This window comes from Colias philodice, chromosome 28 (assembly GCF_061535455.1).
Source record: "Colias philodice isolate Cphi_HAF_F1 chromosome 28, ilColPhil1 Martin Lab GWU primary, whole genome shotgun sequence".
NCBI classification, from domain to species: domain Eukaryota; kingdom Metazoa; phylum Arthropoda; class Insecta; order Lepidoptera; family Pieridae; genus Colias; species Colias philodice.
This window is the reverse complement of record NC_143113.1, coordinates 5732357-5745364: the sequence shown is the minus strand read 5'-3', so window position 1 is coordinate 5745364 and position 13008 is coordinate 5732357. Positions and strand designations below refer to the sequence as shown.

At 47.5% G+C, this 13008-nt stretch overlaps 1 protein-coding gene across 2 annotated transcripts in view; it reads left to right on the top strand.

Annotated features, from left to right (window-relative positions):
- atos (atos homolog atossa) overlaps window positions 1-13008 on the top strand; it is a 65123-nt gene that overhangs the window by 26814 nt on the left and 25301 nt on the right. The gene's annotated exons all lie outside the window — the stretch shown is intronic.

Sequence of the window (13008 nt, the reverse complement as noted above, 5' to 3'; positions counted from 1 at the left end):
GAAATGTGGCTAATTAGCCACAGTTTACTGCAGTTGTCCCTTTCGCTCACGATAGTTGATGCCATCTTTGACGTCTTATCGTGTGTGCGTTGGTTTGCCGTGTTGGAAAATCGAATGTTGTGTTGGTAACATATCTATACCTTTTTACTTTTAGTACTTATAGTGTTGTATTATCTGTGCTGATAATTATCATTCAGTTATTCATTTCATTATCTATACATCTATACAAATATTATAAAGAGGAAAGGTTTGATTTTTTGTTTGTTTGTTTGTTTGTATGAATTGAATAGGCTCCGAAACTACTTGGCAGATTTGAAAAATTCTTTCACTGTTGGAAAGCTACATCATTTCTGAGTGACATAGGCTAGGTTTTATCCCGGAAATCCCACGGGAACGGGAACTATGCGGGTTTTTTTTTGAAAACGCGGGCGAAGCCGCAGGCGGAAAGCTAGTTTAAATTAAAACTAAATCACAATATATAATTGGTTCACATATTATTAAATCTACATAATATTACGTATTTCAAACGACATACCTATTTGAGTTTCTCGTAACGATCGTAATTATTATTTGTTCTTTCCCTCTCAATTATGTATATCCTTTTCACACATGATTCATTAGCCGCGTCCAGACCGACCGAGCGCGGCTCGCGAGTCCCGCTCGCGAGCCAATAGCTCGGCCGGTGTGGACGGCGCTCGGGCTTCCTCGGGCGCACGTTGGCTCGGCCGAGCGCCGCTCGACCCCGAGCCATACGTTGTCGGTTTTTGGCGATGCTCAAAGGCGGCTCAGTCCGAGCGGCTCGCCCGGTGTGGACGGACGTAACGACGCTCGCGAGCCAGAATCAAAAATGTATAAAGAAGACAGTATTCGCTTAATACAACTTTACGGAAGCTTCAAAATGTTATGGGATTCGAAAGATCCAGATCATTTAAATAAAAATTTCGGTTTTGGTACAATTTTTTAATCCAGTTTTCGTTTCTTTTTTCTTTTTTTTTATGATATATCCAGACAACACAAGCGCCGCAGCATCTAATAATACGTGGTTTTCCATCGTTATACGGAGAGAAACTGAATGCTCAAACCGGCTCACCTTGGCTCGCGAGCGCGGCTCGGAACTTTACACAATTAGCTCGGGTGCCACGGCTCGCGAGCAGGAAGTCTGAGCGCGGCTCCCGAGCCGCGCTCAGCCGGTCTGGACGCGGCTATTGGTTAATGATAAAAACATGAGCGTGTATATCATCATTAGTCGACGTGTCTAAGACTTTCCCGTTAAACAAAGCATTACAATATGTATTTATAAATTATATTATGGTAAAAAGTAAAAATTTATTAATTATACAGGCGTATCCTTCAACTTTAAAAATGATATAAAGGCCAAAAACATATTTTGCAGTTTCCGTTATTAGGTAAAATTTATTGAGAAACGAATTTAAATGTTATACTTCCGTATGACTTGTACAATAGTCAATATATTATATAATATTGTGAGATAGTATCTCACAATATTATGAATATTGATTAATAGGTAATACATTTTAAAATTTTTTAAAAGTTATGTTTTATTTAAGTTTAAACTTTTTTGGTAGCAAAAACAAAACAATCCGTCCGTAAACGGACTGGATACTGCGCAGTTAGAAGCAAAAAAAAATCTACTGATTCACGGGTCAAGTACCAGGCGTTCATAATTACTATGGAAGTGAGATCATCGACTATGGTCTATGAAATATGTATATTGTATACCTAACCTACGTTTCGGGAGTCCCTTCCAAGGTAATCTAATCTCTATATCGATCGCATTTGGTACCGTTATCACGTGAGATAAACGTGCTGTTAAAATAAAAGTGTATGGCAAATTCGTGCCAAGGTTCATTATGCTGTTGCGTCAACTCATTACACTCGCCCAGACCACTCGACGCCCATTTCAATACGACATCGATTTATTTTTCAATCCTTCATTAGACGCTGTATTCCTTCAAGCGCTGCACTTTGTTTGAAAATAGAACGCGATTACAGTTAAGCGTTTTAAGCGCCCGATATACGAAGCCATTTAATATATTATGGAATAGTTTGAAGCACTTTAAGCTTGAAACGTGTATTTTCAGCACGGCAACAGCGTATCTATGTCAGAAGGGCTCGGGGGAAGCTGTGACGTAAAAGTGCATTCGAATTTCGAGTTATTTTAAAAAGTCATATGTCGAAAATTTATAAGATCGAACGTAACTTTTATGTTTACATAGTAAGGTTCAAAATCAATTGCACTTCCGAGTCACCTTGATATTTTTCAATACGACAAGGTCGATTGTGCTATGATTCTACATTTAGGACTGTATTTAGCAGGAATAAGGTCGGTTTTTGAATAGCTGTTTTTGTTTAGTGGTGACACGAGGCGATTACCATACAAAGGCCGATTGGATTTGAACGTGGATTCGACGACTGCTAACTACGGATTGTTAATTTCATCATTAATTTGATAAATAATTAATTAACTTAATTCCTACGATTACCAACTGAAAACACCAATTCTAGATCAATTATGACAACGCTTGATTAGAAATAATCTCAGTTAGTACATTTTTCAGTATTATTATGATTTAAAAAAATTAAGAAAGAAGAAGAAGAATTTTGTAACTATCACTACATAGTATAAAACAAAGTCGCTTTCCCTGTCCCTATGTCCCTATGTCCCTTTGTACGCTTAAATCTTTGAAACTACGCAACGGATTTTGATGCGGTTTTTTTTAATAGATAGAGTGATTCAAGAGGAAGGTTTATATGTATAATAAGATCCATTAAGTAGTGGAGAAGTACTGTTATTTTTGAGGTTTCTAATGTGATGTCGTAAAAAATTACATTTATTCCGCTTACATTGCAAACGCAGGCTGAACCCTACGAGTTTTATCAAAATAATGTACTAAGTATTATACACATTGAAAAGGTCTACAGAAAAGTCCGCGATGGTATATGTCTATCTCTTATGGATAACCCACAATAACTTTTTTTTGTCATTTACTTTTTACGACAAATAATGGCTAATTTTCGAAGCGATTTTAACCAATACAGCATTAATCCTTAACCAATTAAATACCATGGATACATTGTTCATTTAATATAGATCTATATGGCCCTTTACACCGTATGATTTAAGTGAATATTTTCGAAGATATTACAGATTTAAAAATTGCAGGACGTAGCGTTTGCGGCCGCCCGGCTATGTATTTTATACCCGTGCGATGCCGGAGGCCGGAGCGGGCCGCTATATTTTTATACCTATACAACGTTTACAATTTTTCTGTAGTGTATTTAGTATCAGCATTGCACCCGTGCGAAGCCGGGGCGGGTCGCTAGTCTTATATATAAAAATGAATCGCAAAATGTGTTGGTAAGCGCATAACTCGAGAACGGCTGAACCGATTTCGATAATTCTTTTTTTATTATATTCCTTGAAGTACGAGGATGGTTTTTATGTAGAGAAAACGTAAACGTGTACCACGGGCGAAGCCGGGGCGGACCGCTAGTAATTAATAATATGTAAAATTAGTTATTTATTTAGCTCAATATAAATGGAAGGAAAGTTGGTAACGGCACAACGGTTAATAAAACTGTATAAAAAACACATTTATCAATTTAGTTATTGTACATTGAACTCTATTTTATTGGCAATAGAGTACGTTTACACTTAAATAAAATTGTTTTGTTTTGATTTTTTTTAATTAGTATGCTTATCATTTATGTATGCCTAGTACTTATGCGCGAATTATGTTAGATATATTGTTAGTTTTGTTATCTATCCCTTCATTGTTTTTATGATAACTTGTATGAAAAAGTTTTTTTAATATTATTTAACCTTAGATATTTTTTCCTCGGTTTGTAATGAGTAATGACTAATGAACTAATGAGTTTTTACCTGAATTTAGTCACTTAGCTACTTATGTATTTGTTTATTTTGAAATAACATCAGCTGTTACCTGATTTTTAATATTATTGGGTTCAAAGGAAAAGGGTCTATTACGTTTTAATTTAAATAGGTTTAAATTATAAAACGTAGTTTGTGCTACGCCCACCGACAAGAACAGCTCATAAATAAAACATTAAATATTTAATACGTAGAAACAAGCGTTTAACAAAAAGTTCACCTCTTAAGGTAGCATTCGGATCTGGGCGGTCGCGACCCGGCAGCCGCTGCCCCGCAGCCGCGACCGTGGTCGCGCGTACCGCTTCGTAGGGAATTGTATGCGATAGTGTCCGACGCAAGCGACCGAGCCGCGCGGCCGAGGGGCGCGACCTGCTCGCGATTTTGGCAGCGCCGCCGGGCCGCTCCGGGAGCAGTACGGTCGCGCTGCTGGCGACGTTTACCGATGAAAACGACGAGTTTTTAGTTGAATTAATTGCTAAAAATCCACCACTTTACGATCCTCGACTCAAAACCTATAAGGATAATGTTATGATAAAATAAATCGATTTTATTCCTCTTTGATGATAGTAAGACCAACATTATTTGATCGTCCTCTTCTTCGTCCTCTATCAGTCTCTTCACGAGTTCTCGCTTTCGTATATTTGACTATTATTTTGACTGAGTGCTGTTTGACTACTGCGCGTGGCAGTCGCTGCCCGGGTCGCGGACGCTGTTATCCCTAAGCTTCTGGCAGCGCCGCACAGCAGTGACAATTTTCCCGGCTGCAGGGCCGCGGCTGCCAGGTCGCGACAGCCCAGATCCGAATGCTACCTTTACATTTTTGCACTATGTTATCCACATGTTACTAGGATATTATGAAAACAAGGAGATTAGATAAAAATTTGCGCGAACATTGTTTGAAAATTGAACAACGTCTCATCTAGGCCACTTCAGACGAGAGCGAGATAGCGTATATTATGATATAGCACACGCGTGAAAAGGACAGATATATAGATGTTTGTCAACATCGCGCAATTATATATTTAGAATCTACTTCCGCGATATAGTGTTGCCACGTTTGTGGAATATTAAGATTTACGGCCGCTTGATTTGTGTGTTATTTTAAGATTATATAAATGTATTAACTCATTATTTATTTTGAATACATTAAAGATTTAGTTTTTTTACTAAAGATGATATCGAATAATAAACAAATAGGTATTTGTCTTTAAATTCAATTGTCTTTAAGTCTTCAAATTAGAATGTTACGTATAATTACAAACAAAGAATTAAATATTATTACGCACAAAGAATTTTCTGTATATTAGGTACCTATATATTTTTTGCATTTTCTTAGTTAGTTTTTTTAAACATGGATTATCATTATAAATTCATTACTGAAGATACATATTTAAAATTTTAAGTTTTTATTCGAGAAAAAACGTGTTGCGTTGGTAGTCTAATAATAAAAAACATTGTTTTAAATTGTGTAATTTTTATACTATTGTTGTACTTTGGTGTTAAGAAATAATAAATTGATTAACTATGTACATAATAATATAATATAGTACCTATAGATTAAAGTTGCATATAAAGATAAGCCGTAATCAGTGTTTTTAGGTCACTTTCAGTTATTAATTATTATGTAATAATATGAAATCCTCACAATATAAAATTTGCAAATTCGTAGATAACATTAACAAAGAATAAGTACCATGAACCATCAGGTAGTAACGGCTAAATCAATGTTGATAAATTTTTGCACAATTCTTACCTACTTAAAATAAATATTTGGAATCTGGATGTTTGCTTTTATTTTGTTAACGTCTTAGAGTTTAAGCGTGTTTTTTTTAAACTAAGTACATATTTATTATTATTTTAGTAAGTAGGTACCTACCTTCGCGTTTTGTCTATAATTAATTAATCTAAGTATATGTACTAATATTCTAAAGCTGGAGTTTGTTTGCTTGAACGCGCTAATCTCAGGAAAAACGGGTCCGATTTGAAAATCTATTTTACTGGCAGTCTATTTATATGGAGGAAGACTATCCTACTAATATTATAATTTATAAATGCGAATGTTTGTGAGGATGTGTGTGTGTATACGTGTGTGTGTATGTGTGTTTGTTACTCTTTCACGCAAATACTACTGTTGTGGACTGTATAATTTTGGGGTTCGTAGTCGAAATAAAACCCTTCCTTCGACATACATACATATATTTTCCTTTTACAATTACAATTTATATCTAATCACTATTACTTATTAACTACTTGTCTGTAATAAGGACTTGCTCTAACTGATCACTATTAGTACTTATTCGCTACTGGTCTGGAGTAAGCACTTGCTCGAACTGAACTCCATTTAAAAATTTGGGCTATTTATATGCGTCGCCGGCGGGGAGATTCAAAGCGGCCGCCCGGCGGCGAGGCACAAAGCGGCGGCGGCATCCAAAAGGCGGCGAGACTCAAAGCGGCGGCGGCATCCAAAAGCGGCGGCGGCTGTCTTGTATGTGCCGCCTAGGCCACGCCTCCTCCACGTGTAAACGCAATACACGTGGCGTATTGAGTACAGCGCGATAGGCGAAACCGCGGTGCGCCTCGTTGAAACCGCGGTGCGCCTCTCTTCCACGTGCAGCGTTAATATTCCGCCCCATACACGTGGAGCCGCTGCGCGGGGAGCCCCGTTACCGCCTGCGTGTGCTCGTCCTTTACAGTCCTCCCCCCGGCGTAGCTTGCGTAGCCTCCTTCATCACGACGAGCTTGCTGACGGGGCGTCTGAAGATCCCGCTCTTGGTCTTCACTTCGGCTACCCGCACAGCGTCGTCTGGCCCGGCGTGAACGCGCACCACGACCCCCATGGGCCATGTGTTGCGCGGCAAGACGTGGTCCACGATAATGACCACGTCACCTTCCTCGAGGCGTCGCGTGTCCTTTCGCGCCTCCCCCCGTGGCACGAGCGTCGGTAGGTACTCCTTGATCCATCGGCGCCAGAAGTGGTCGGCGAGTGCCTGGCTGGCGCGCCAGGTCCGTCGGTCTGCTTCGTCGCACGGCCCCGTCGTCGGCAGTCCCGTTGAGGAGCCCAACAGGAAGTGGTTGGGCGTGAGGGCTTCGGGGTCGTCTGGGCTCACGCTCACGTGAGTCAGCGGCCTCGCGTTCACCGCGAACTCCGCCTCGGTGAGTAGAGTCCGCAGCACCTCTTCTGGCGGCGCCTTCTCCCGTAGTGTCGCGCCGAGCGCGGTTTTCACCGACCGCACCAGCCGCTCCCATGCACCGCCTTGATGCGCCCGGCGGTATGTAGCGCCACTCCATCCGGTGGCGCAGCGCTTCTTCTTGTAGCGCCGGCGCCCACTCGTTGTACGCCTTCTTCAGTTCTTGATCGGCGCCCCTGAAGTTTGTACCGTTGTCTGAGTACATCAGACGAGGCCACCCTCTGCGAGCTGCCATCCTTCTCAGCGCCATGATGGCTGAGTCCGTTGACAGAGATGCGACGAGCTCCAGGTGCACGGCGCGCGATGTCAGGCATGTGAACAGCGCGCCCCATCTCTTCTCTCTTCTTCGTCCGATCTTGACCATCATTGGCCCGAAGTAGTCGACCCCGCAGTTGGTGAAGGGTCGGTGGAACGGGTCGAGGCGAGCGCGCGGCAAGTCCCCTTTGGCTGGGACCTGCGGCATTGCTCGGCGTACTCGGCACAGCGCGCAGTTCTTCTCCACGGCGCGCACTGTAGGCCGCAGGTGGATGACCCAGTAGCGCTGCCTCAGGTCGTTGGTGACGCGCTCGCGGTTGGCGTGTCCGGCGGCACAATGTTCCTGTAACACTATTAGTCTGGTTATTCTGTGCCGGCCGTCGAGGATTACCGGCTTCTTCATTGTGTCGGGTGCCGTGGCTGCGTTTATGCGGCCCCTTACTCTCAGCACGCCGTCTTCCATTACCGGGTCCAATTTGTACAGTCTACTGGATCTGCTGATGGGGCGCGCGTCCTTGATTCGCTTTATGTCTTCTCCAAAGCTGTCGTTCTGTGCGCGCTGCACCAGCAGTCGTTCGGCTTGCTCCAGGTGGCGACATTCTAGTCTCGTCGCCGTGTGTCTGATGCGTATGTCGATGAATGCGAGCACCCTTGCCGTTGCTCCCACCAGTGTGCGGAATTTGGAGAAGCGCTCTGGATCCGGCAGCCATTCCATCTTCCGTGGCAGCTCGCTTACATGCAGTACATCAGCCTCGTCCGTAGTTTCTCGAAGTTCCTTCTCCGTGGGCCACTGGTCCTCCGTCTTTGTCAGGAATTCTGGACCCTGGAACCATCGATCATGTCCCGTGGTGAAACTTAGGCGGGTGGCGTCGTCGGCAACGTTTTCATGAGTCGGCAGCCACCGCCACTCTTCCCTTTGTGTTAGTTCTCCAATCTCACCGAGGCGATGCGCGACGAACGGCGTGTATCTCTTTGCATCGTTGCGCACCCAGTGCACCACCGTCGATGAGTCTGTCCAAAACCAAGTACGAGATATGTCATACCTGTGCTCTCTTCTTATCTGATCGGCGAGTCTGGCGCCGATCACCGCTGCCTGCAGCTCTAGGCGCGGGATTGTCTGCGCGCGCCGTGGTGCCACCTTTGCTTTCGCCGAGACGAGTTTCACTTGTACGCTGCCGTCCGTTCGCCGCATACGCCAGTACGCCACGGCTGCATACGCTTGTTCACTGGCGTCGCATAGCACGTGCAGCTCGATGTCTTCGACGTTGTCCGTTGTGTAGCATCGCGGCAAACGTAGCGCGCCGACCGCTTCCAGCTGCGCCAGCCAGCCCGAAAACTGCTCGCCCTCTTCTTCGGGTATTGGTTCGTCCCATGAAATCTGGAGGCGCCACAGGCTCTGCAATATGATTTTAGCACGGATGGTGAAATAACTTAAGAGGCCTAGTGGGTCATAAATTGACATTACCGCACTTAATGCTTCGCGCTTGGTTGGCGGGCGCTTGCGATCTCGCACCTCCACCGGTACCCTGTTCATCGCTGTGTTGAATCCTAGCGCGTCTTGCTCGGCGTCCCAAATTAGCCCGAGGATCTTCGGGGCTGGCTGCGCTCCTCCCAGCTGCGTTGGTGTGCTGGCGTGCAGTTCTCGTGGCACGTCCCTCAGCACGCTCCTATCGCTGGCGTTCCATCCTCGTAGCTTGAAGCCTGCCGCCGCGTGCACCGTCCGTATTTCTTCGATTGCTTGTCTGGCTTCCTCCGCGTCGGCGTAGCTCACCACCAGATCGTCCATGTAGTGGCTCTTCGTTATCGCTTCCAACGCCATTGGATACTGTTCTGCGTGTTGCTGCGCATTATGATTGCGGATGTAATGCGCCATGAACGGAGAGCTCGCTGCACCGAATATCATGGACGTCATCTTGTAGTGCTGTGGCGGCGTGTCGCGTCGGCTCCCCCTCCATAAAAACTGCTGCGCTGGCTGGTCTTCGGGTCTTATTTTTACTTGTAAGAACATCTCCTCTATATCTGCCGTGACTGCCACTGCCTTTTCCCTGAATCGAAATAATATACCCGGCAGTGATAGTAGCAAGTCTGGGCCCTCAAGCAGTTCGTCATTTAAACAAGTCCCGTGGCTTTTGGCTGCCGCATCGAAAACCAATCGCTGCTTCCCTGGCTTGTTGGGATTGGTCACAGCGAAATGCGGCAGGTACCAGCACACGCTGCTCTCGCCTTCACTGCCATCGCATGGAACCGCATACCTTTTCTCAAATAAGTTGTTCATCTGCTTGGTGTACTCGGCTGCGAATTCCGGCGCGGCGTCCATCTTGGCTTCAATCTTCAGAAGTCTCCGCAGCGCGGCATTGTAGCTCGGCGGCATGCGGACATTATCCCTCTTCCATGGCAGGCCGATTTCATACCCGCCCGGCGTCTTCTTCGTAGTCATCTCGACGGTTGACGTCGCTCGTCGGTCGGCTTCACCAATGCGCGGTCTACTGGCTATGTTCAATGATTCTATCTTGAAGTGTTCTTCCACCAGGTTGTGTAGCCGTAGGTCCGCTTGCTGCTGTTCTCGGACGTGAAGCACGCAGTCCCTTTCGACGATCATTCGACGCGGCGTTGTCCCATGTATCACCCAGCCGAGATTTGTCTTGGAGGCGGCAGGTTCGTCTGCGTCGCCCGTCCGAAGTTCTCTTGTCACGATATGCTCCCAGTGGTCGGTACCCACCAGGACACCCGCGCGTGCTTGTTCGTAACATACCTCATGTTCCGGTATGTCGCGCAGGTGTCTGTACCGAAGCAGGGAACCCGGGATGGACTGCTGATGCAACTGTAGCTTCTTCATCGTGCGGGCGCGCAGGTCGTGTAGTGTCCCGTCGCTCTGTCCCCGCAGCTGCACCGTTACCAGCCGACTTCCTTCTTCAATCTGCTCCATGTTCGCCCCGTGGATGCGGAGCGGCGTGGCGGGACCTTCGGCGCCGATCTGTTGCGCCAGGTCCTCATCAATGAGGGTGATGGTGGAGCCCTCATCGAGCAGTGCGTGCGTCGATACCTCCCCCCGTGGGCCGACGACGGTGACTGGACACATCTTCAGCAGGACGGCGCGGGGCGGTGCGGTTGCGCGGTCAGCAACCGCCATGACGGTTTCTTCGGTCGACGCAGCAGGCTCTTCTCTTCTTACGTCGTGCAGTGATGAATGATGCGGGCGGCGGCACTGGTTCACGCCGCATGGTTTCGCTCGACAGTAGATGCGCCGATGTCTCTTCGTGGCGCACTTGAAGCAGGCGCCCTTTTCCCTCACCAGCGCCCACCGCTCATCCACCGACAGCTTGGCGTAGCGCGGGCAGGCAACCATGGTGTGGTCGCGCCCGCAGCACAGGCAGAAGTCTTCTTTCTTCTCTTCTTTCTTCTCTTCTTTCTTCTCTTCTTTCTTCTCCTCTTCATCACCACTGCTGGAAACTATGGCGTATACTGCCGACTTCCTTCTTGGTGGAGCAGGTCGCACTGCTGCTGCTGCCGCTGCTGCCGTGGTGTCTCTGCGCGCTGGCGCAGTGCTGCTCGTCGGCGCGTATGTGTAGCGGAGCGCCTGGTCCGCCTCTCTCATCAGGAAGCGGGACAGCACCACAATTTCCGGATCTGCCGTTCCTTCCTGTGAATATGCATAGTCGCACCATCTGGACCGCAGGTGCGGACTTAGTTTGTCCAATATCTCCCTTGCTAGCATAGGATTGTATAAATACCCTTTCCTATCTATGGTTTGAAGTATGCATACCACGTTCTGTACCTTCACAGCGAAGCTGTTGATGTCCTTGGCCGCTGCTCCAGGTCGCGGCAGCTTCCTCAGGTCCTCCATGGCCCTGTCGATAATTATCTCGGGCCTCCCGAAGCACTGCTCCAAGGTTTTCATGACTGCTTCAGGCGATGAAGCAGTGTGAAGCAGCGCTGCCACGGCGTCCCTTGCTTCCCCCTTCAGGCATGTACGCAGCCGCTGGATGTTTTCTGCGTCGGACACTTGGTACATGCTGCTTGTGTCCCGGTAGGCTGCTCGGAACGGCAGCCACTCTTCAATCGCACCTGAAAATATAGGAAGGTCCGCGTGGCGTAGGCGCGGTCGCGCCATCTTCTCTAGGGACGCCGCCAGCTGCTCTATTCCTGTTCGTCTGGTCGGCGTCGGCGATCTTCCTCTTCTTAGTTCGGATCTCTGGTGTCTGTCATCCTTCGGCACAGGATGTGACTGGAGCCACTCGTCCACCTTGTTTCGTTCTTCTGTCGCGGTGACGGCATCTTCCGGCAGGTCCTCGTCTTCCTGTATGGCGGACACCTCGAACTGTAAGCGTTTATTTATTAGTTCTTTCTCAATTTGTAGTTCTTTTCTCTGGATAGCGGCGAGTCGCTCTGCCGCTTCTAATTCCGCCGCCTTAATCCGCCGCGCCGTACTCGCCGACGACCGCACCGATCTAGCGGATCTCGCTGGCGAATGCCGTCGCGGTTGCGGCGGGATCTCCATTGTGTCCGTGGCTGACGTCAAGCGTGCGTCAGACGGCGATGCCAACGGGTCCAGCACCAGCCGCCGCATTCGTTCTTGCCACACACGCTCTGTCTCCTGGCTCCGGTCTTCAACTTCCACAGCGTCACCCTGGCTGCGGGTTACCACCATGCCTAAAGAGGTGACGCACCGCAGGCTTATACTGGCAGACTCGTTCCGCTGACCAGCACCCCTGATTCCCGGCGCGTACCACTAGGTCACCACTGGCGGCCCGTGTCTGCCCGTAAAAAACCTTACGACTCACCTTATTGGACTAGTACCAACAGCGCGGCCCCGTCGGTAGGTACCTGACTCGCCTGGTGACGATCAAAAACACCAGCAGGCTAGTACCAACGTTACCGGTTTGCCGATATTCGTCCCTCGAAGGTGAGCTCGTTGCCGATGTGTACCTCTCTTCGGCAGGATCTGGTCTTCCACGTGCAGCGTTTCTTCCTTGAAGTATCCGGCGCTCGTTGGATCACACGTTGTTATCCGGCGATCGTAGGGCCACACGTTGTTATCCGGCGATCGAAGGACCACACGTTGTTGTGGACTGTATAATTTTGGGGTTCGTAGTCGAAATAAAACCCTTCCTTCGACATACATACATATATTTTCCTTTTACAATTACAATTTATATCTAATCACTATTACTTATTAACTACTTGTCTGTAATAAGGACTTGCTCTAACTGATCACTATTAGTACTTATTCGCTACTGGTCTGGAGTAAGCACTTGCTCGAACTGAACTCCATTTAAAAATTTGGGCTATTTATATGCGTCGCCGGCGGGGAGATTCAAAGCGGCCGCCCGGCGGCGAGGCACAAAGCGGCGGCGGCATCCAAAAGGCGGCGAGACTCAAAGCGGCGGCGGCATCCAAAAGCGGCGGCGGCTGTCTTGTATGTGCCGCCTAGGCCACGCCTCCTCCACGTGTAAACGCAATACACGTGGCGTATTGAGTACAGCGCGATAGGCGAAACCGCGGTGCGCCTCGTTGAAACCGCGGTGCGCCTCTCTTCCACGTGCAGCGTTAATATTCCGCCCCATACACGTGGAGCCGCTGCGCGGGGAGCCCCGTTACCGCCTGCGTGTGCTCGTCCTTTACAACTACTAAACCGATTACAATGAAATTTAG